The sequence below is a fragment of the Chiloscyllium plagiosum genome, chromosome 24, assembly GCF_004010195.1.
Source record: "Chiloscyllium plagiosum isolate BGI_BamShark_2017 chromosome 24, ASM401019v2, whole genome shotgun sequence".
Classification (NCBI taxonomy): domain Eukaryota; kingdom Metazoa; phylum Chordata; class Chondrichthyes; order Orectolobiformes; family Hemiscylliidae; genus Chiloscyllium; species Chiloscyllium plagiosum.
In genome coordinates this window covers 42,266,159-42,287,999 of record NC_057733.1, presented here as the reverse complement: position 1 = coordinate 42,287,999, position 21,841 = coordinate 42,266,159, and positions in this window count along the sequence as shown.

Below are 21,841 nucleotides of genomic sequence, written 5' to 3'. Positions count from 1 at the left end.
ACCCTCACCTTGACCTCCTTCCACCTATCGCATTTACAACGCCCCTCCCCCAAGTCCCTCCTCCCTACCTTTTATCTTAGCCTGCTGGACACTTTCCTCATTCCTGAAGAAAGGCTCATGCCAGAAACGTCAATTCTCCTGCTCCTTGGATGCTACCTGACCTGCTGCGCTTTTCCAGCAACACATTTTCAGCTTATTTGACAGACAGATACACACTTATCTTGGGCAGTTGCACAGTTCAGCTGACCTTGCTTGCTTTCTTAGCGTGCATTCACTTTCCATTTGCAAGGATGCTCACAGCATCTCTGCTTTGTCTTTCTTTTCGGTGCAGGCAGAATCCCTGGCAGCTTGATGGTTGAGAGGACTGAACAGTCAAGATGGTGGATTGGCGATGGAAGGCACAATGTTTTGTCAATGTACTGCTTACTGCAAGTTCTTCAACTAAATAGCTATGTCTGAAATTTGAAGTGAACTAGCTTAGTCGTCATGTGAAAGGGACCTTGGCCAGAGGGTGCATTAACACTCTGTCCAGGTCAGGGTTTGATCTCAGTCTGGGATGTGGCCACAGTCAGTTAGGGATCCATGTCAGTTGATTTTGGAGTCCGGGCCACGGTTAGTGCTGCGGGTTAAGTCTGAGCAGTCCAGGGATTACAAGTCAGTTAGCCTGCAGGATGTGGAGACAGCAGTCCAGGGTTCAAGGATCATCTTCACAAGTCAGTCTGGGGGGCTGGGCCACAGGTCACCCCTGGCAATTGGAGCAGTAAATGTCAAGGGAAAGTCATCATGGTCAGTCCATGCTGTCTCTGGGAAAGCAGAAAATACAATTCTCAGGATGGGATGCATTATGCTGTGATGCGGAGGAGAAAATAGGAGTGAAGGCAAGCAACTCCAAGTGTAAGGGTGAGCTCTCATACAGCAAGGAGGGTGTGGGGCACAACAAGGGGGTTTTATCACAAGGTACTATGACCCTGGCTTCAATGGACGGACAATGAACAGCAAGAGAGGGCTTGGCAATGCAGCAGGTCAGAGGTTGAGCAGGAAAACAGGAGATATTGATTGCCAAATAAAAAAGGTTGCATCAGAACATGAAGAGTCTGAAAACTGCTGGGGCTCACAGGGTAGACAGGCAAGAGGCTGAGAGAACACAGCAAGCCAGGCAGCACCAGGAGACTGGGAGAACACAGTAAGCCAGGCAGCACCAGGGGGTGGCGAGGCAGGGTGATGAAGTGGGGATAGGTGAAGACAGGTAGAGAGTATGACTTGGTTGGTCAATGGGAGGAATGAATCCGATTGGTTGTAGGGAGCAGTGGAAGGGATGGGTATGAGCTGGAATGGGAATTTTGTAGGGAGCAGTGGAAGGGATGGGAATTGGGGGATGGGTAGGGAGATTAACAGTTACAGAAAAAGGTACCAGGAGGTGAAGGGGGTGTTAATAGAAATATTGACTTTCAGGTGGAGTCTGTAAGTCACTGTTACAAGCACGATATCTCATTTTGCACCAAATCTCGGCTGTGTAATAGGGATGGAAGAGTGGGACCAGCCCATTCATGGTGGTCAGTGTAAGTTTATTTTGTTCTATCTGAAGGTGCCGATGTATTTTCTGGTGACCTGAAACCCTGCATTCATCAGGCATCCACAGATGAATATGTCAGAACACAGACTCCTATTCAAACAGGCATTCCTTAGGTGATTCAGTTACCAGAAGACAAGGTGGGAGTGCACCTATGATAGATATAACATCCCACAATATGCAGTCAGTTCTGCTCTAACATGGTAGTTCTGTTCTCATGCAATCCTGTTTTATCAGAAAATCGTGTAATAGCAGCACTATTTAAACTAGTAGGGCTGGAATCACGTTAAAACCAATACACGTTTTAAACACGCTTCAGAAACAGTGTCCCCAATTCGTCAATCATGTCACAGCAAACTAGTGTTAACAAAACACGCTACAACAGAATGAGCTATAGTTCATGTGTACATCTGCATGAGGTGGAATTTGAGAGATGTCCGTGTTAAGGTATTTCATGGCCCTCTTTTGAGGAAGCTTCAATGTCCTACCATTTTGTGGCACATGATAAAGCCTCATTTCTGTTTGATGTGACTGCTCGAGATTCGTGTCAGGGAGGAGCTCTCATTATGATTAGCCCCATAGAGGTTCATTGCATCTGTTTCAAATGGATCCAGCAATAGCAGGTGTTACCTTCACAGTTCCCATACTGAGACAATAAAGAAGGACCGATGAGATACATAAGCCATTAGCAAACCCAGGAACAATAGATATCTCTAGCAGTTGCCACATGGCATCAAGATGGAGACGAATAGCAGTAGAGGATCCCCTCAGGATGCAGTGGGGATTTAAGAGGCCCAGAATTTATCATCTTCACTGTCATTTCTTCCAGATGACTGAAACAGGCACAGACTGAGCACTTCCCAGGACACCAGAATGGAACCAGGTTGTCTGTTGGAGCAACACTGTTTCAAAGGACTAGGTGACTATTCCATTCTGAATGACGTCAATGTGACAGCACCACTGCATTTATGCGTAGTGGATCCACTGGGGACCTTTGTGGAATTTCCCAATCCTCAACTTAAAAATGTGCCAAGGATGTAACAAAGGCAATATATGCCCAATCACACTACTTCATCTCTGTCCAAGGAGGAGGTCAACGTTATAGTCTGGACAGCGGAATTTTCTAATTTCTCTAGCATCCTGGCTGAGACTGTATATGTCGGGTCGAGAGAATTATATTGGAACACAGCTGAAATGACAGGGACAAGTTCCACTGGATCAGTGTCCAACTCAACAGTGACTATCACCATCACATATTAGAAGATTATGTGCTTACATCCTTGATATTTCTCAAGATCCTGCCTCACCTGAAGGCCCTGACAGCAGCCAGCATTTCCACCTCTCACTGCAAAATCCAATGAGGAGGACATCTTCAAAGCCAGATGCATAGCTAATGAGCTGAGGAGTGGAAAATAATTAATTCTCTACAGTGTGGAAACAGGCCCTTCAGCCCAACAAGTCCACACCGACCCACTGAAGAGCATCTCACCCTATTCCTGCAACCTTACATCTCCCATGGCTAATCCACCTAGCCTGCATATCCTTATACAGTATGGGCAATTTCACATGGCTAATCCACCTAACCTGCACATCTCTGGACTGTGGGAGGAAACCAGAGCACCCAGAGAAAACTCATGCAGACATGGGGAGAACATGTAAACCCCATACGGACAGTCACCCGAGGGTGGAATTGAACCAGGGTCCCTGGCACTGGGATGCAGCAGTGCTAACCACCGTCTCTCCCTACATGAGAAAATTCACCGTGGCCTGTGGCAGGAAACCCTCCATAAAACTCCCCAAAAATACAAAAAGGTTTTAGTCCAATAGAACTTCACGTATCAAGAGAATACTAGACACAGGATTTTGAACAAAACAACAACAAGAGTATGGACAACATTACACAATTCTTTGTCATCTTTGCAGTGGTCTAGCAGGAAATATAATGTAACAATAGTTTCATACTTACCAACAATTTTTCTCTTATATAATATCCTTCAGAGTAACACGGACTAATCTATAGATTATTTGTCACTGCTCAGGTTTAATCATATTTGTGACCTTGAAATATTTCTTTATGTAGGAAGATGACTTGTTCGTGGAAAAGATACATGTGACACTGGTTAATGTCAGGCTAAAGTTTTGCTATGTGTTGGATAGCAAAAGTAAACAATAGAATTGAGAGAGAAACACTCTTAAGGACATAAAATCTAAAGCAGGTGTAGACCTTGTGACCCTGAGAGATTATCCACCATTCAACAAGATCAAGTTTAACCTCAATTGACCACAATTCCAATTTCCTGCCCGATTGCTTGATTACATTCTTCTGAACTTCAGAGATTCTGTGCCCAGTCTATTCACCTCTCATTAATGTTATGCCAGGCATTAAGATGAAAGATTGAAGTAGTCTCCAATGCAAATTGGTCCTTATTTCAATAAAGAGAACAAAATTGTGCACAGTACTCCCAGGGGACTTGCTAAAAGTCTTCCCTTGCTGCCAAACCACCTTGCCTATTCCCTCATGAAACCACCCCCCTCTACATCCTGCTATCCCATTATGAGTTGGGATCCAGTAAGGGTACCAGGCCTTGGGTGGGTGTCATTCCTGACACAACAGGCTTAAACAAACCAACCCCCCCACACCTCCAGGTCCTTGATCCAGGTTAAGAGCCAGCAGCTGCTCAGTTTAGTGATTGAATAGCACTTAATACAATGGACTTTATCTAAAAGTAGTGAGTGGGGCTCTGGCTTGCTCTCCAGCTGACAGGCAAGACTTTCACTTCTGCTTTCTACCACCCCCTGGTGGGCTGCCCATACTGGCAGAAGTTACTTTGAAGGACTCTCCTTCTCAACTTTTCCCTTTGCCGAGCAGGTGAAGCCACAACCAACCAGTCATTTCTCTCTAATGAGCGAGCAGTGCCATGGTCCACCAGGTCAATGGTGACTTTACCTTTATTTCCTGGTGCACTCTGTCCTCCCTACAACCCAAGCTATTCAGTTTGCCATGACCTGGGTCCCTGCATTGTTCAAGTTCATTCTTTCCAGTGTCCCATAAGTTCAAACCTATCAACCTTTGAGCTAGAACTTTAATAAAAAAAACACCATTTTTGGGCATGGTGGGTCACACCTCTGGGGTAGGTGGAGTATGAACACAGACATTCTGTCCCAGATCTAGCAACACTACCATGCACCATAGCCTTAGCTCTTTTTTGTTACCATGTCATAGCACACTTGTGGAGACTTAACCCAGGCCTCTAGCAAAGAGGTTGGGACACTATCACAATACCACAAGGGCCCTCAAGAACCACAATTTTTTTTATTATAAGATAAATCCACCATCAAAATCATCAATTATCTTACTACTCATTCTTATTATTTTACAAAACCACCACCCAATTAACCAATCCCCAAATTAATCAAATTACAAGCTGTGTCCACCATGGGTGGTTCCACAATAAGAGAAATTAGAAGGGTGGGGTGGAATCAACAAAGGGGACTAAATCAAAATGGAAGTGAAGGTAAATAATGCATCCTCACCCACCTTTTTTGAAAAGGCTTGAGGGTGTTGCTGAACACTATCTGCTCCTTCTCCAAGGACACCCAGATATGGACATAGTCATGGAAGAAAGGCAAGCAGTCGGGAATTATGACCCCTCCTCCACAATGCCTTGCTCTTTATGGTCACTAGATCACTCAATTACCCAATCACCCAATTAACAAATGACAAGCAATGGCCACCAAGGGCATTTGAACAACACAAATCAAGAAAAGAGGACTCCATCAAATTAGAGTTGGTGAAAAACTGAAGCAGCACAAGCTCTTGTGGTGCCCAACTATCCTTAAAAGCCCAGCTCTTCTTGTTTCAATACTCAAGACCTACTGTCACATTGTCCAATTAACTAACGAAACAAGTAACAAATTACAAGCAAGGGCCATCAGGGCAGTGCATTAACAACAAAAATCAAGAAAAGCTAGGAATAGCAGAAGCAGCCAAATCAAAATGGAATTAATGCAGGAAGAAATGCACCCCAGCTCCCACCCTGACCACCTCTCCCTAAATGTTCCAAATCTGGCTTCTGACATTTTTTGTTCAGAGATGTTATTACACATCTCTGGAGCTGGGACTTGAACAAGGCCTCCGGCTCCAAAGTTCAATGAGCAGAAACTGCTCTGAATCAACTCAGGGGCTGTCCTGTTTGAGCCTTAAAGGGACCTGAATTCCTAATTCTGACACTTACGACAACAATGACTACTCATTCCTAGGCTGATGCCTTCTTTGAAGCTAGACACTTGCCAATCAGTCAGCACGGTTTCCAGGTGGTGAACTCTTATTTCCAAAAATGCCTTCCACACCCTGAAGGTCAAACACAATGACAGTCAGAGAAGCTGAACCTCCAGGATTCCTGACCGTAATTACTCCCTTGACTCCATCTTCACTCCTAGTAATCATCAGGGCTATTATGCCAGTTAGGAATGGAAGAACACGTGCAAGTAATTAGAATGTTGATTAAAAATGATATCCTGGAACTCAAGCATTAAAAAAGTCAAAACCTTACCACATGTATTTTTGTGTAGGATTGTAATGAATACTGTAGGGGGTAAAATAGCATTGGATATTATGAAAAAGCAAAGTGAATCATTTAAGTTGGAAGTAGGAGAATGTTAGCTAAATGAGAAACATGTTGAAAATGATGAAAGAGTTTAATCTGTGTGGTTATTGTTCATGAAGATACTTCTTAAGTATTGCCTCAGGGATTCAGTCATTCCATTAAGGACAGTAACTGTAATGGTTGAAAACATACATTGAGTTTATGACATCATCATAATCGCCAAATCATGACAACAACATTTTTTTGAAATGAGTAATAAAGGTACTTCGGGCTAACAGCAATCATTTTACAGGCTGACAATGGAAAAGCAAATTACACTGTTTAGAGACTCTGTAGCAATCCAGTTGCCAGACATTTGCTTCTGTAAAGTATATCTTCAATTTTCTACATGAAGAAATGCAGAGTTCTCAGAAAACTGTAAAACTGGAGGAGATTTAGGGACAGAGATGAGAGAAGGGATGTAAACATGCATGAGAATTTTAAATTGGAAGCATTTCAGTTCATCTGTCAGATCATTACTCATGCCGGTAATAGAAGTTAAGTTGCAACATGAACTTGTAATAAACTGTTGATTTTTTGGATGAATAAGAGATTTCTCAGGCTGTATAACTTGACATTACAATAATTTAGAACAATCTGCTAGTTAAGAAATAGGTTAGTTGTGCTCTGGTTTGTGCATGGTTTGTGAGGAGAAATTAATGTAGAAATATTATTCTATTTACAGAATCATAAGAGTTTACACCAGAGGAGAGGACAAACCTGTTAAAGATCTTTTGATCTTATTCCCTTGCCTTTATCTCACCCTTTTTTTCATGTACTTATCCACTTTTTAGTTTAAAAACTATTATGAGATTAATTTCTATCATTATTCTGACATTTAGGTCATTCTATGTCCTAAAAAAGGTTCAGTTTAACTGTTTAACCTCTTTGATAGCAGCACACCAAAATAACATGTAAAACTGTAACTGATCGGGCTACTCAACTTTCTGACTATCTTTCAGCAATAACAACTTACATTTTTATAGCATCTTTAATGCATTAAAACTTCCAAAGGCTCTTCACTATAGCATTATAAAACAAAATACGACACAGACCTAAATAGACAACAGGTCAGGTGACCAAAATTGCAGTCAAAGAGGCAAATTTCTTTGAATGCTTTGGAAACTGGGTAGAGAGGTGAAGAGGTGCAGAGAAGGAATTCCAGAGCCAAAGGCCTGGACAACTGAAGGTCTGGCCATTAATGGAGGAGCCATTAAAATTAAAGGCACTTAATAGAGTGCAAATACCTCAGAGGGTTTACAGGAGGAGTTTACAGGAATAATGAGAGTGGAGGCTATAAAGGGATTTGGAGACAATGGTGAGAATTTTAAAATCAACTTGTTGCTTCATTGGAAACCAAAATAGTCAAGGAATACAGGGCTGATAGAGGAGTGGGACTTGAGTTAAGATGTGGACAACAAAATTTTGGATGAACTTGATATTTACAGAAAATAGAATGGAGAAAACTAATGAAATGTATTGGTTTAGCCAAGTCTACATTCATGAAGGCTTGAATGGAATTTTGACAGCAGCTCAGCTGATGTAGTAGCAAAGTTGGGTGATGCTATTAACAGTGGAAATGGCTGGTTTTAGTGCTGCTGTGAACACAGGGTTGAAAGTCACCTCAGGGTCAAATGTAACACTAAGGTTGCAAACAAACTGGGTTAATCACATACTGTTGCCAGGGAGAGGGATGACATCAGTAGCCACGGAATGGAATTTGAAATGGGGACTAGAAGTAGCTTGATCTTCCCACTGTTTAATTGGAGTAAATTTCTGTTCTTTGAGTATTGGACAAGAAGTCTGATTTTGATTATTTATCAATAGTAGAAGTGGCAAGAGAGCTGACTGTGTGATCCAGCTATTTTATACGTTTGACACATAAAATTCTTCTCTGCTTTCTCCTTGTTCCTTTTGCGATAATTGTAGATTTATTGACTGACTAACTAACCAATGGAAACAGTTTTCCCATTTTGTTTATTTATTTATGTATCAAAATCTGCAAATTTGTGAACACTTCTCCCAGAACCACTTTTGTCCTTCTCTATGTTCCAGTTAAGAAAACCTTGTTTTCCCCAATGAGACCACACAATTGAAACTTTTTGTCCAAGGGAATTTTTCACGATTCTGTTCTGAGCTCATCTTCACTGTCTTGATCTCATTCACAAAGTGGAACTTTCAAAGGTAAGGACAATGTTCTGTCACCTGGTCACAACTTTGTGTTTAGCATTATTTCTCCTCTTGTGCCCAGTGTCCTTACTTGTGAAACTAGGATGCCCTATATACAGATATTTATGAGCTTGATGTCCTATTTTTAAATATGTGTAGCTAAACCCCTAGATTTACAACCCTTACTCATTCAACTACAGGACCAATTGGTTTGTTTATCTTTAACACTGGTTATTTGGCAACAGTTTCATTGACAGTTGCATCTGCCATATTATTAAAAGATACATTGAGGGAATTCATCTTGAGCTGGTGAGTGCTATCAAAATGACATGTAGGAGCTGGGTTTATGTTTATACTATTAACAAACAGCAATGTCATCCCAACGGCTTTGTGGTTATTATTGCCCCGAGACTCCAGTTGAGGAATGACTCAGTTCCTTTAAAGATTATGTAAGATTTTCCAACAGATTTTGATGTTCATGAGTATAGTTGGCAAGAATTGCTAGCTATCAATTTTGCACTAGTTGCTAGATTGATTTAAACTGCAATGAATGATTCCCGTGGACCATAAACAACTTGCACAAAATCTACACTGAACACGAAATAGCCGTTTATTTAAAGTAACAATTGGAATGCATCAGTTGGAGAAATAATGATAATCAGAGATATGTAATGTGTATTCAGTATTATTAACCTGATGAACGGCTTCAGAAAAAAGATCAGTTATTCCTACAATTATCATTCCAACTATTAGGGCCTGTGTGCTCAATAATGCAAATAGTCTTTCATAGTCATAAACTCCGCATCATTTGGAAGTTAGAATCAACAAATCTTCTGCAATGAATGTCTATTTCCTGTCCCTTAAAGGAAAAAACACAAAGATGTATGTGAATTCTCACCAATGGAGGGATCCTGAAAGCACACTGACATATTTGTAGATGGCCACTGGAGGTGTTGATGGGGAGCAGTGAGGCAAAACAGGATGGTCCTGACTGCATCCCCAGCAAAGGAGATCTCCTGAATCTGAGTAGAAAGATAGTGATCATAAGTTTGAAAAGGTATGCATTTACCAAGCAAGCATGGTATAAATATGCTCACCAAAATATGTCGTCAGAATGTATTACCTCGACACAGTTCATCCAACATGCAATCTTTCAAGACTTGGAATGGTTAATGTGTGAGGACATACAGCAGCTCTGCATCTGTCATATCAAGCTATTGACACACTAAAATGGTCACATTGCAAATCTAACCAACGCAAGGCACATGGGACTACATGGGCTTCATTAACGTCCCTCATCTTGAAAAATCCAGTGGTGCTACAATTTAGCAGCAGTGCCACCTAACTGTTGCTGTTCACTGAGTAAGGAGAATGCCAGTGTGAATGACTTGTTGGTTAGATCAGCCATTTACTTGGCAAGCCTTTGGGTAGTGAGTTGACAAATGCTCTGCAGGACCCTTATGCAAGCCTGCAAAGAAGCATAGATCAAGATCTCTGTTGGCAAAGCCACTTCTGCCTAATAGTACTTACAAGCCAAGAACTGGTCAGGCAAGTTCTGAGAAAAGGTTCAAGAACAAACGGTCAATGTAAAGATCGAGGTTTACAAAATTATGAGGGGCATGGATGGGGTAAATAGGCAAAGTCTTTTCCCTGGGGTCAGGGAGTCCAGAACTAGAGGGCATAGGTTTAGGGTGAGAGGGGAAAGATATAAAAGAGACCAATGGGGCAACTTTTTCACACAGAGGGTGGTACGTGTATGAAATGAGCTGCCAGAGGAAGTAGTGGAGGCTGGTACAATTGCAACATTTAAAAGGCATTTGGATGGGTATATGAATCGGAAGGGTTTGGATGGATATGGCCGGGTGCTGGCAGGTGGGACTAGATTGGGTTGGGATCTCTGGTTGGCATGGACATGTTGGACCAAAGGGTCTATTTCCATGCTGTACATCTCTATGACTCTATGACTCTATTTCAATATTACCTCTCATATTGATATCTGTGTCTTCCATCAACATGTTGAAGCATATGGTTTGTTTTGTTTGTATAGAACTCAATTAGAAATTCAACACTCTAGTTAACTCCGGAGTTTCTTTTTTCTTATACTGGCTTAACTATGCACTCTCAGTGACATCACAATGTCAAATATGTAGCACAACTCAGCAAACATCTTTTAATTTATCGCTCTTCTTGAAGCGAATATATTTTATTTTCACTCACAGATTTTAAACACTGCACCTTATGTCCAAAGCACACACCATCGCCTTCTCAGTCTCTCTTACGTGACCCATGCAGACATGTGAATTAGGAATAGGAGTAGGCCACTTGGCTCCTCAAACTAACTCCACTATATAATTACATCACGGCTGATGTGGTCATGACATGTTCCCACGTACCTCTGTTATGACATGGGGTAAACCCTCCTGCTTAATTTAAAACCAGCAACATCAAAAGGATTTATCCCGTGCAAAAATTCGAGTGGCCAAGCACAATCTAAAGTAAAAATTAACAACTTTATTTCTTAAAATAGAACAGAGAATAATTAACTAACAACTATTCACAAGTCTTTACACTAACCTATCTTTTACCTTACATTCTATAATATTAATCTGATAAGGGTGGCATGGTAGCTCAGTGGTTAGCACTGCTGCCTCATAGCACCAGGGTCCAAGGTTTGATTCTAGCTTTGGGTGACTGTCTGTGTGGAGTTTGCACATTCTCCCTGTGGCTGTGTGGGCTTCCTTGTGCAGCCCAGGTGAGTTGGCCATGCTAAATTGCCCATAGTCTTAGGTGCGTTAGTCAGAGGGAAAATGGGTCTGGGTGGGTCACTCTTTGGAGGGTCGGGTTGGGCTGAAGGCCCTGTTTCCACATTGTAGGGAATCTAATCTATAAAACTGCCAATTAAGATTTCCAAAACAAAGCTTCTTATCTCAAAACCAGCCAGCTTTCAGTTCCTCAATTTGGATCTTCCTGTGTCTTCTTTTCTTCTTCCTAGGGATTTCTGCTTCACAGGTTACTGATCAATGTATTTCTAAGAGAGCTATTTTTCAGGCAGTCTTTTACATGCTGGTAGCTTGGCAGTTCTCCTCTCAACTGTTAAATGCGTTCCCTGTCTTATACCCCAGAGCATTGGATTGTGTCATTAGCCTTTAAGAATGTCAATATACACAATTCAAACTTGATTGGAATTTGGTATTTTCCGGGGTATCATTTAAACAGATTGGCCTAATTCGAATTTGTTGTTTCCAGGCAACCAGCTACTCCAGTAGCTGGTGCACATGTTACATTGTGTCTTATTGAGAATGCTTAATGCTGTGACTGCTTGCTTTTAACTCTCTTAAATGATATAGTTCACCCACACCTTCATAACACCCCCATTAATCCAAACCCCTTGCTATCCACTTCTGCCTTAAAAAATTCAATGATTCAACCTCCACCATCTATTGAGACTGAGAGTTCTAAAGATGTATGACCCTGTGGGAGAAAATATTTCTCCCTAACTCTGTCTTAAATGAGCACTCCCTTATTTTTAGACAAATGCATTGGAAATGGTGAAGAGGCGATTTACTGGACTAATACCTGAAGTGACAGGTCTCCTTTTGAGGAAAGATTGGACACGCTGGGCTTTTATTTGAAGAGTGACCTCTAATTCAAGGTTACACCATAAGAGGAGTAATCCACTCCAAATCCAGCCTGGGATCACCTGTCTGGATCTTAAGTGTTTCAATCAAACAACCTCTTAGTCTTCTAAACTCCACTAGATACAAGCCTAGCATGCCCAACCTTTCCTCAGGATATCTGTCATTATGGACTAAGAGGAAAGGTTTCTTCATGCAAAGGGTATTGAATCTTTAGGTTGAGACTGACAGAATTCTCAGGAATTAGGGGATACAGGGACTAGATGGGAAAATGAAGTTCAAGTAAGAGATCAGCCATGATCATATCGAACACAATATGAGACTTGACTAAGTTCACTTCCTGCTCCTAATCCTCGTGTTTTTTTAATGTTGTTCATAGAGTCATAGAGATGTACAGCTTGGAAACAGACCCTTTGGTCCAACCCATCCATGCCGACCAGATATCCCAACCCAATCTAGTCCCACCTGCCAGCACCTGGCCCATATCCCTCCAAACCCTTCCTATTCATATACCCATCCAAATGCCTTTTAAATGTTACAATTGTACCAGCCACCACCACTTCATTTGTTACCTCACTGCAAAAAGGAAAATAAAAATAAAATAAATAAAAACTCAGGCTTCATAGATTTGTATTTTATCGTCTACAAAAGGTCACAAAGGTCACCAACCTTAGGTCACCAAAGTCGCCTATTTGCTTCCTCTAAGAAAAAGAACCGGCATACACCCCTGTATAGGCAGAGGAAAAACGTAGTGATTGGAATGAGGGTGGCTCTCATTCAGCAAGGGTTCCCTGATTGGGAACCAATCAGGGAGTCCTGGCTGACAGATAGGAATGGGAGTCTCAGAGATTCTCCTCACTCTAGGGACTGGCTCTGAGCTAACTGGTCAGAGCTTGTTTACTGCGCAAATTTAAATAAAGGGTGACTTGGTGACGGGATACCGGCCTCGGTGAGTTATTTCACTTCCAGGCCAATTTTGTTTCAATTCTTCATTAAGGTCATAGGATATTAGCATTAATGGTAAAGTATGAATTTATTGCTCAATCTTCCAAGGTGTGGGAGGACCTTCTTGATCAGGGTAGCCCTGGTTGTGAATTTATTCTGAAAATGTTGCCATGTTGGGGGATTAGAGAATTTGGCCCAGAGGCAATGAAGTAATGGCAATATATTTATTTCAAGTCAGGGTGCGATGTGACTTGAAGGGCATAGCGTAGTCAAGGTCCTATATCCCTTGTCCCTCTTGGTAGTAAAACCATGGATTTCAAAGGCACAACTGAAAAAAAACCTTGTTGAATTGTTGCAGTGTGTCTTGTGAATGGTACACACTGCTCAAGAGTGTGGTACTGGAAAAGCACAGCTGGTCAGGCAGCATCTGAGGAGCAGGAGAGTCGACGTTTCGGACATAAGCACTTTATAAGCCTGATGAAGGGCTTTTGCCCGAAACGTCGACTCTACTGTTTCTCAGATGCTGCCTGACCAGCTGTGCTTTTCCAGCACCACACTCTCGACTCTAATCTCCAGCATCTGCAGAGTTCACTTTCTCCTGGTACACATTGCTGTCAATGTGAATGATGATGGAGGGAATGTATATAATGTGAGTCAGAGCATTTAACATAACACAGTAATCAAAGTTTTTAACATAAATAGTTTATTTTGCTTGAATACATCATTAAAATATCATTAAAATTAATAGATTTTACCCAAGACATGGGATTGATGATTTCTTCTCTCCTAGAATGATGACTATGAACTACCAAAAATTTATTAATTCTGGTGAATTGAAACCTTTAATCAGGATCAATACATATGAAGGAAGTAGATTAAGAGTTTTGCAGTTATTAATGAATGTATTTGATTTACATGGGAGGCTCTTTTGACATTCAAATCGGCTTATGGCAATGTTGCTTTTTATAGAACAATACAATTTTTGACAGTGAAAAACAGAACTCTTACTTTGAGACTGGAGTGTAGGCTTCTTTGGAATTGGATCATTACAAACTCCCAGCTGTGCTAACTCATGTGAAAGTTAAATGTGTACTATTTCTTTGTGTTTTAACTGGCAAGCCAAAATTTACATCATCATGACTGGATGGTGGTGTGAGATAGGATTAAGATCAGATTGACTCAAACAATTCAGTTTACTGGTGTAAACACAGCAGTCAGATGTCAATGCAGCATTGCCAACAACTGATGTTAATTTAAAAGAACTGTAGCAAAATACTGTGAGTTTACTGTGAGATATGATTCATGAGGCATGTGACGGATTCAATAACTCAGGGTTTGTTATTAGTATCAAGAAGACAACGTCTATGTTTGAGATGTGGATAGACCATGGGATATCAACGAGAAGGATAAGACAATGCATCAAAGTTCAGAAAGGTGATGTCGTGGAAAGAAGATTCTTTACTGAAAAGATTTGTTCTACTGGGGCGGCATGATGGCTTAGTGGTTAGCAGTGCTGCCTTACAGCACCAGAGACTCCGGCTCAATTCCACTCCCAAATGACTGTTGCTGTGGAATTTGCATATTCCCCCCACATCTGCATGGGCTTCCTTTGGGTGCTCCAGTTTCCTACCACCTTCCAAAGGTGTGCAGGTTAGGTGGATCGGTCAATGAAATGCAGGGATAGGGTAGTGGGCTGGGTCTGCGTGAGCTGCTCTTTAGAGGATTGGTGTGAACTCGATGGGTTGAATGGCCTGCTTCCATAGTATAGGGATTCTATGATTGAGACCCCTCTGAAATATGGCAGCCCTTCCTCTGTGATACAATTAGAGGGTCAAGCTGGTATATGCTCAAACCTCTGGAATGGAGCTTGAAGTCACAACCTACTCACTCAGAAAACAGTACCATCACTCAACACTGAAGTCCTGTCCCTAAAACAATGAGAAAATTCCAAAAAAAGGGCTAAACTTTGTACTTGCATTAATATTCCAACTCATCTTCTTTTCCTGCCACTTCCAGTTCTCCTCTTGTCCAGTTACACTCCAGAGAATTGAACATGCTCATTTAGGTGCTTGGTCCAATCGGGGGGGGGGGTGGGGACCTGAGTCCTTGCAGTTCAGAGATTCGGGCATGGTTGGTCCTGGGAGTTCACTAAAGATTCCCAGGGGTCTTTTCAGGGGCAACCCATGGAATCCTTTGGCAATTATCAACTGAAATTACGGAATGGGATTCATTTACTGGGTCGCTGAGGGAATAACATAAGTAAAAGGCAGCAATTCTAGGTAAAAGAGTGGGACCTCAGAGAGGAGGGGAACGGAGCTCTGGGAGGAGGGATTCTCCCATGTCCCAGGAACACCTCAATTGAGATTGGGATCCCTCGTACACTTCTCACCTTGCCTTTGATTATGAGCAACTATGGCTACAGCAACTGATTGTAGGACCATGCACCTATCAGACAGACTCTGAATGTGTTGAACGTGGCTCTCCACTGCATCGTCAGATGCCAGAGACTGGGGCATTTCTTCCACAACCACCCGATCATGTGTGTGTACTGGACGACTGTGCTCCCAAGTATGATCTAGATCGAGACCCCACTCAGCTGGAAGTCTCTGAGCTGGTGGAAGGTGCGCGTGAAAAGTTTTGCGGGTGCACCCTTAGAGAGTTTAGTGTCTTTTTCCTCAGAAGTGTGGGTGGAGGTGGAGATGGAATCTAATGGCACTGACTTTTTCTTAGTGGAGGTTCACTGAGTGCTACAGGTGTTTGCCTAATGAGAAGAGAAGAAATGAGTTGTCTCAGAGGGATAAAGGATTGTCTGGGTGAGGAATGAGTTTGCACTGGTGTTAATGTGAGGGCAGCGCAGTACAGTAAAATTAAGCTTATTGGGATTATTGGCCATTGAGGCCTCCCATTTTGACAGGAGCCTCTCTGTTTTCTGACTAATTCTAGCAATTTGTCCCTGTAAAAGGTGAAGAGTAATGGCTGCTTTACCCTGATCACCGTCGTGTTTCTCTCAACCTGGCTTTGCTTAGTCTTTCATGGGAAATGGCCACCACAGTCTTGGTCAGCAATCATTGCTCATTCCTAACTGCTTGTGAAATGGATGGCTTGCTGGGGCCATTTCAGAGCACAGTTAAGAGGTCATTTACATTGTTGTTGATCTGGAGTTACAGGTAGGCTCGACCAGTTAAAAACAGCATATTTCCTACTTGGGCTTTTTACAACAATCAATGATCGTCATCATGGTCACCATTACTTAGACTAGCTTTTCAATTCCAGGTTTTATAGATTGAATTTAAATTCCACTAGCAGCCACAGTGGGATATGAATTTGCATTCCCAGAACATTATAGTCCAGGCCGCTGGATTACAAGTTCAGTGATATTGTTATTATGCCACCATCCTCCCTATTCTTCCTGCAATGAAGCAAAGGGAGGGAGTGCATGTGATGCAAGTGGATGGAAGAACTATTAGTGTAGGAAGTGCAGAGGGCAAAAAAAGGTTTGTAGTTTGTGTGGTTGAGATGTTTAAGACCTATTGAATGGACTTCAATGATTGATTGATTTGATTTATTGTTACGTGTTCCTAAGTCCAGTGAAAAGTTTTGTTTGCAAGCAGTACAGGCAGATCATTGTAAGCAAGGACATACAGATCATCATGCAGGTGTTAGAGAGAATGTGCTCATGATCATTGGTGAGATGAGTGTGCAGTTGCAAAGTTAGAGGGCGTGAGGCACCCTATGAGGGTGCGGGAGCAGAAAGAAAATGATGGCTCCTACCATGGGCTGAGTGCAGAAGATCATTGATCACTGCCACTGCTGGGCATCCCACTTCATTCTGGTTACTGTTTGGGTCCCTGCTTGGACTGTGGCCTCCTGCAGAGTCAGATGGAAAAGGGAGCACTATTCTCTCTCCCACCTCATCCACAAAGACTTCCAGAGCCATGTCATTGAATCCCTACAGTGCGGAAGCAGGCCATTCAGCCCATCAAGACCACACCATCCCTCTGAAGACCATCCTACCCAGAGCCAGCCCCGACCCTCTAACTCTGCATTTCCCATGAAGGATCCATCTAACGTGCACATCCCTAAACACTATGGGCAATTTAGCATGGCCAATCCACCTAACCTACGCATCTTTGGACTGTGGAAAGAAACCACCAAGCCCAAAAGAAATCCAAGCAGCTACAGGGACAATGTGCAAACTCCACACAGACAGTCACCCAAGACCGGAATCGAACCTGGGTACTTGGCGCTGTGAGGCAGCAATGCTAAACACTGTGTCACCGCACTGCCACTGTCTGCAAAGTGGAAGTGAGTTTTCACTGCAAGTGCCACACAGCACCACAGAATAAGGGACTGTTCTTGTCGTGCAGTGTCTGAAGTGGGGTGCAGCTGAGTGTTACATATGGTGCCAGTCCCAGGAATGACAGGAAGCCCTGGCAGGGGTCGAGGTGTCTGTCTTAGCTGCTGCACGAGAGAGCACAGTTCCATACTAAATGAGTTGAAGAGCAGAAGGCTGTGTGAGAAAAGTTGTTTGTAGACAGGGTGGACAGGGTACCATGAACCTCACTAGACAAAACACTTAATCTGAAAATGGAAAGATTCTGCCCTCAGACTTCAATAACACTGAAGGAAATATTTGACCCATTGCACCTGTACAGCTCTCAGAGAGAGCCATTGACGAAATCACAATTCCCTTCCCTTTTCCTATACCCTTTAAATTACTGCATCTTTTCCAAATATTAATCCAATTATCGTTTGAAATCTATTTTGATTCTGCTATTTCTCTCCTGGCTTTCCATGACCTAACCACTTTCTGAATAAATAAACAAATTCTCTTAACCACACCCTTTGCTCTGTTGGCAGTGGTCCTAAATTTATGCTTTCATCTTACTGACTCAGTGACCAAAAGAAAATAAGTTTTCCTGATGTGTTTGACATAATTTGGAACACCTCATCAGATTCTTTCTCATCTTTCTTTGTTCTCATAAGAAGTGCAGCCAGTTTTTCTCGTCTTATTTTCTCACTGAATAGAGCCTTCCGGTTTTCTTTATTTGGTTGAAGTTCCTAAAGTTCAACACAGCAGAAGCCAGAAAATGATTCCCTCAATCTTAAAAACAGCAAGACTTAAAAGTGTTATTAACAGCTTTGAAGAGTTACAGAGTGATTTCAGGGCACGTTATGGACCGAGAAGATACATAGACATTTAGTGGATCTGTGTGCTCACTCAGTCTCAACTTGTGCAAAAGGTCCATTATTCTCAAAAGTTAATAGATTTCATGATGTTTCAAGTTTTCTCATTTCATTCATGTTGAATGAATGATGACATTTTTAAAAGATTTTAATATTTATTCACTCTATATTGACTCCATTTATATGAGAAAGAATAGTATCACAAAAGGACTTAAAGTAGATGACTGAAATTGGACAATTAATTTAATTAACCATGAAAAATGGGAGAAAGAAATGAAGGAATGGCCTTGGCTCTGCGGCTTAGTTCAGTTTGATCCAAATCCAGCCAAGTACCATAGAATCCAAATAAAATTTGAGCTGCTAACACTCTTACTCTCTAATCCAGCTCAATGACTAAGTGAAAACTTGATTCAGCTCCAAGTTTCCATCTTATGACTGTAAACAAATTCAAATTTACCCAAGCATGCTGAACTGACTGGGTACTGATAAGTTCAGGTTTCCAAACAAGTTTTGTTCCCAACCTTACAAAGGAGATTCAACTTTGAGGAAACAAATCAGGTTGTACTGCAGATAGCTTAAGACTGCAGCATATTGAACTAAATTGATTTTCATTTGTCACAAAGATTTGTCGAATAAAATCTGTGAGGGCCAGAAATTAATGAATGCAAACTGTTCCAGTCTTTTGATGCTTGAGCTTTGAACATATTTATGGTTATCCATCTGTACTAGGTGCACAAAGAAGATTTTAAGTTGCATTTGAGATATTCAAGCAGGAGGCTGGGAGGTATTGCTACCCTCAGTCACAGTACATCACCCGGCCAACAATATATCCAGTTATGTGGCAATCTGTTGGTCAACAGTGTCAAAAAACCCATTGAGGGGCAGTGGAAGAATTACCAGGATGACAAAGTTATTGTACAGAATCTACAGTTATTTTATACTCTTTGTCATTGGAACATAGTACTTGCAATCAAAAAACATTATACCTTCACGATCATCAATCTTTTGAATATTTTTCTAACCAATGCCTCATTACAAGTTTTGTTCTGGGCACTTAATATCACATATTTCTTCTTCACTGAAGCCAACGTCAATGGCTTCTCCACTCTATGCCTGTTCTGAGTTGTTGAAGAATCAAATGCACAGTGAGGTGAGTTGAGTGAAGTAAATCCAGTGACAGGGAAGATGGGGCAAGGAGGAGGAAGAAGAGGAGGAGAGTGGACGAGTAAAAGGGAGGAAAGAGTGGGGAGAATGTTGGAAATGCGGAACGACCCAAAACAAATCAGCTAGCCGTCTTGAAAGGTGCACCATAACTGGGTCAAGATCACATCGTTATAAACATGTAGTTTCCTGTGACAAGTGAATATCAATGCAAAAGTTTCATCTAATTTCTAATACATTTTCTGTCATAGCTCCATAGTGCAATTTAACTGAACACTACTGTTTTCCTAGGTAATAATTTCTTGATGTGAATAAACACTCACTGTGAGCCAGTTACATGGTTAAGAAGAAGAAGAAATAATGGGTTAACTTCACTTGCAATAAAAAAAGAATGCATTTTTGGAAATGCCTGATCTTGCATTGATTTACAGATTGCACAATTATATCAGAATAAACTGATTCATAGCTTTATTAAAAATGTCTTGTAATATACTGTATACACACTCTGCAAGATGACTTACATTTTCTTGGCATTAGCAAGTTTCTTATTTTTTACCTAGTCATTTATTTCCACTCTACACTTAGGATTTTGTCCTATTAATGCACATTTCTCCATTTAAAAAAATTCTGCTTGTTTTGGCTTTGACAAGCCAGCAGCAAAAGCCTGATTTCAACCGTAAAAGGAACTAAAATTGTCAACACAGTGAACAGTATTATCTACAGCTGCAACTTATTACAGGGATTGGAGGTGGGGGGGGTGCAGGGTTAGAGTAATTGCTTTGTGTCAGACTGCATTATGTTCATCAATGCTGGAACTACTTTATTGTAACAGAAACAATTGGGTCTGCAGAAAAACAGTGAGCATTAAAAGCTCAGAGCTTCTAGCCAATAAGCTGGGCAAAAGAACAGTTACTGCAATAGGGGAAAAAAAGGTCCCTGTGGCACCCAGTCCAACCATGTGATCTTTACAAAGTATTCTGCCAAACTGAAGTTATCGTAGCTCATTTGCACAAACGTTTTCCAAATTTTAAGAAGGGGTTATTCTCAATGTCCACTGTTCTTTCAGCTGACTCACTTGAAATGGTTTATTTTGATTTGGTTGCTTATATGTTTGTAAACTGGCTATGAAACATCAAGTAAGTTCTTACAGAACTCACATATGTAAGTAACAACATCCCGTAACGTTTTCAGTAGACTGTAAAATTAAAAATTAACCGTATAACTGGCTCACTTAAGAACTGTGCTGCCCTAGTGTATAGCTTTTGCTAATTTGGATGGTTATTGTTGATCTATGAGCATTGTGTTGTTTTATCTTAAGGATGTTGGAGTGGAAGAGAGTGGTTAGATCCCTGTTCAGTGGACTGCACCTCAGATAAGATGGAGTTCCAATAGAAAATCTTTGAAATGATACCAGGTCTTTAGAGTGCTAATTGACTTTGATTGTACAGACTAGACTTCTAGAACAAGGACTTCAGTAAGATGTCTGACAAGGTTCTTCTTGGGAGACTGGTTGGCAAGGTTAGATCTTATGGAATACAGGGACAACTAGCCATTTGGATGCAGAACTCGCTCAAACGTAGAAGACAGAGGGTGGTGATGGAGGGTTGTTTTTCAGACTGGAGGCCTGTGACCAGTGGAATGCCACAAGGATTGGTGCTGGGTCCACTACTTTTCATCATTTACATAAATGATTTGGATGTGAATATAAGAGATACAGTTAGTAAGTTTGCAGATGACACCAAAATTGGAAGTGTAGTGGACAGCGAAGAAGGTTACCTCAGATTACAACAGGATCTTGATCAGATGGACCAATGGGTTAAGAAGTAGCAGATGGAGTTTAACTTGGATAAATGCGAGGTTCTGCATTTTGGGAAAGCAACTCTTAGCAGGACTTATATACTTAATGGTAAGGTCCTAGGGAATGTTTCTGAACAAAGAGACCTTGGAGTGCAGGTTCATAGCTCCTTGAAAGTGGAGTCGCAGGTAGATAGGACAGTGAAGAAAACGTTTAGTATGCTTTCCTTTATTGGTTAGAGTGTTGAGTACAGGAGTTGGGATATCATGTTGCGTCTGTACAGGACATTGATTAGGCCACTGTTGGAATATTGCATGCAATTCTGGTCTCCTTACTATCGGAATGATGTTGTGAAACTTGAAAGGGTTCAGAAAATATTTACAAGGATGATGCCAGAGTTGGAGAATTTGAGCTATAGTAAGAGGTTGAACAAGCTGGGGCTGTTTTCCCTGGAGCGTCGGAGGCTGAGGTTTACAGAATCATGAGAGGCATGGATAGGATAAACAAACAAAGTCTTTTCCCTGGGTTGGGGGAGTCCAGAACTAGAGGGCATAGGTTTATGGTGAGAGGGGAAAGATATAAAAGAGACCTAAGGGGCAACTTTTTCACGCAGAGAGTGATACGTGTATGGAATGAGCTGCCAGAGGAAGTGGTGGAGGCTAGTACAATTGCAACATTTAAAAGGCATCTGGATGGGTATATGAATAGGAAGGGTTTGGAGGGATATGGGCCA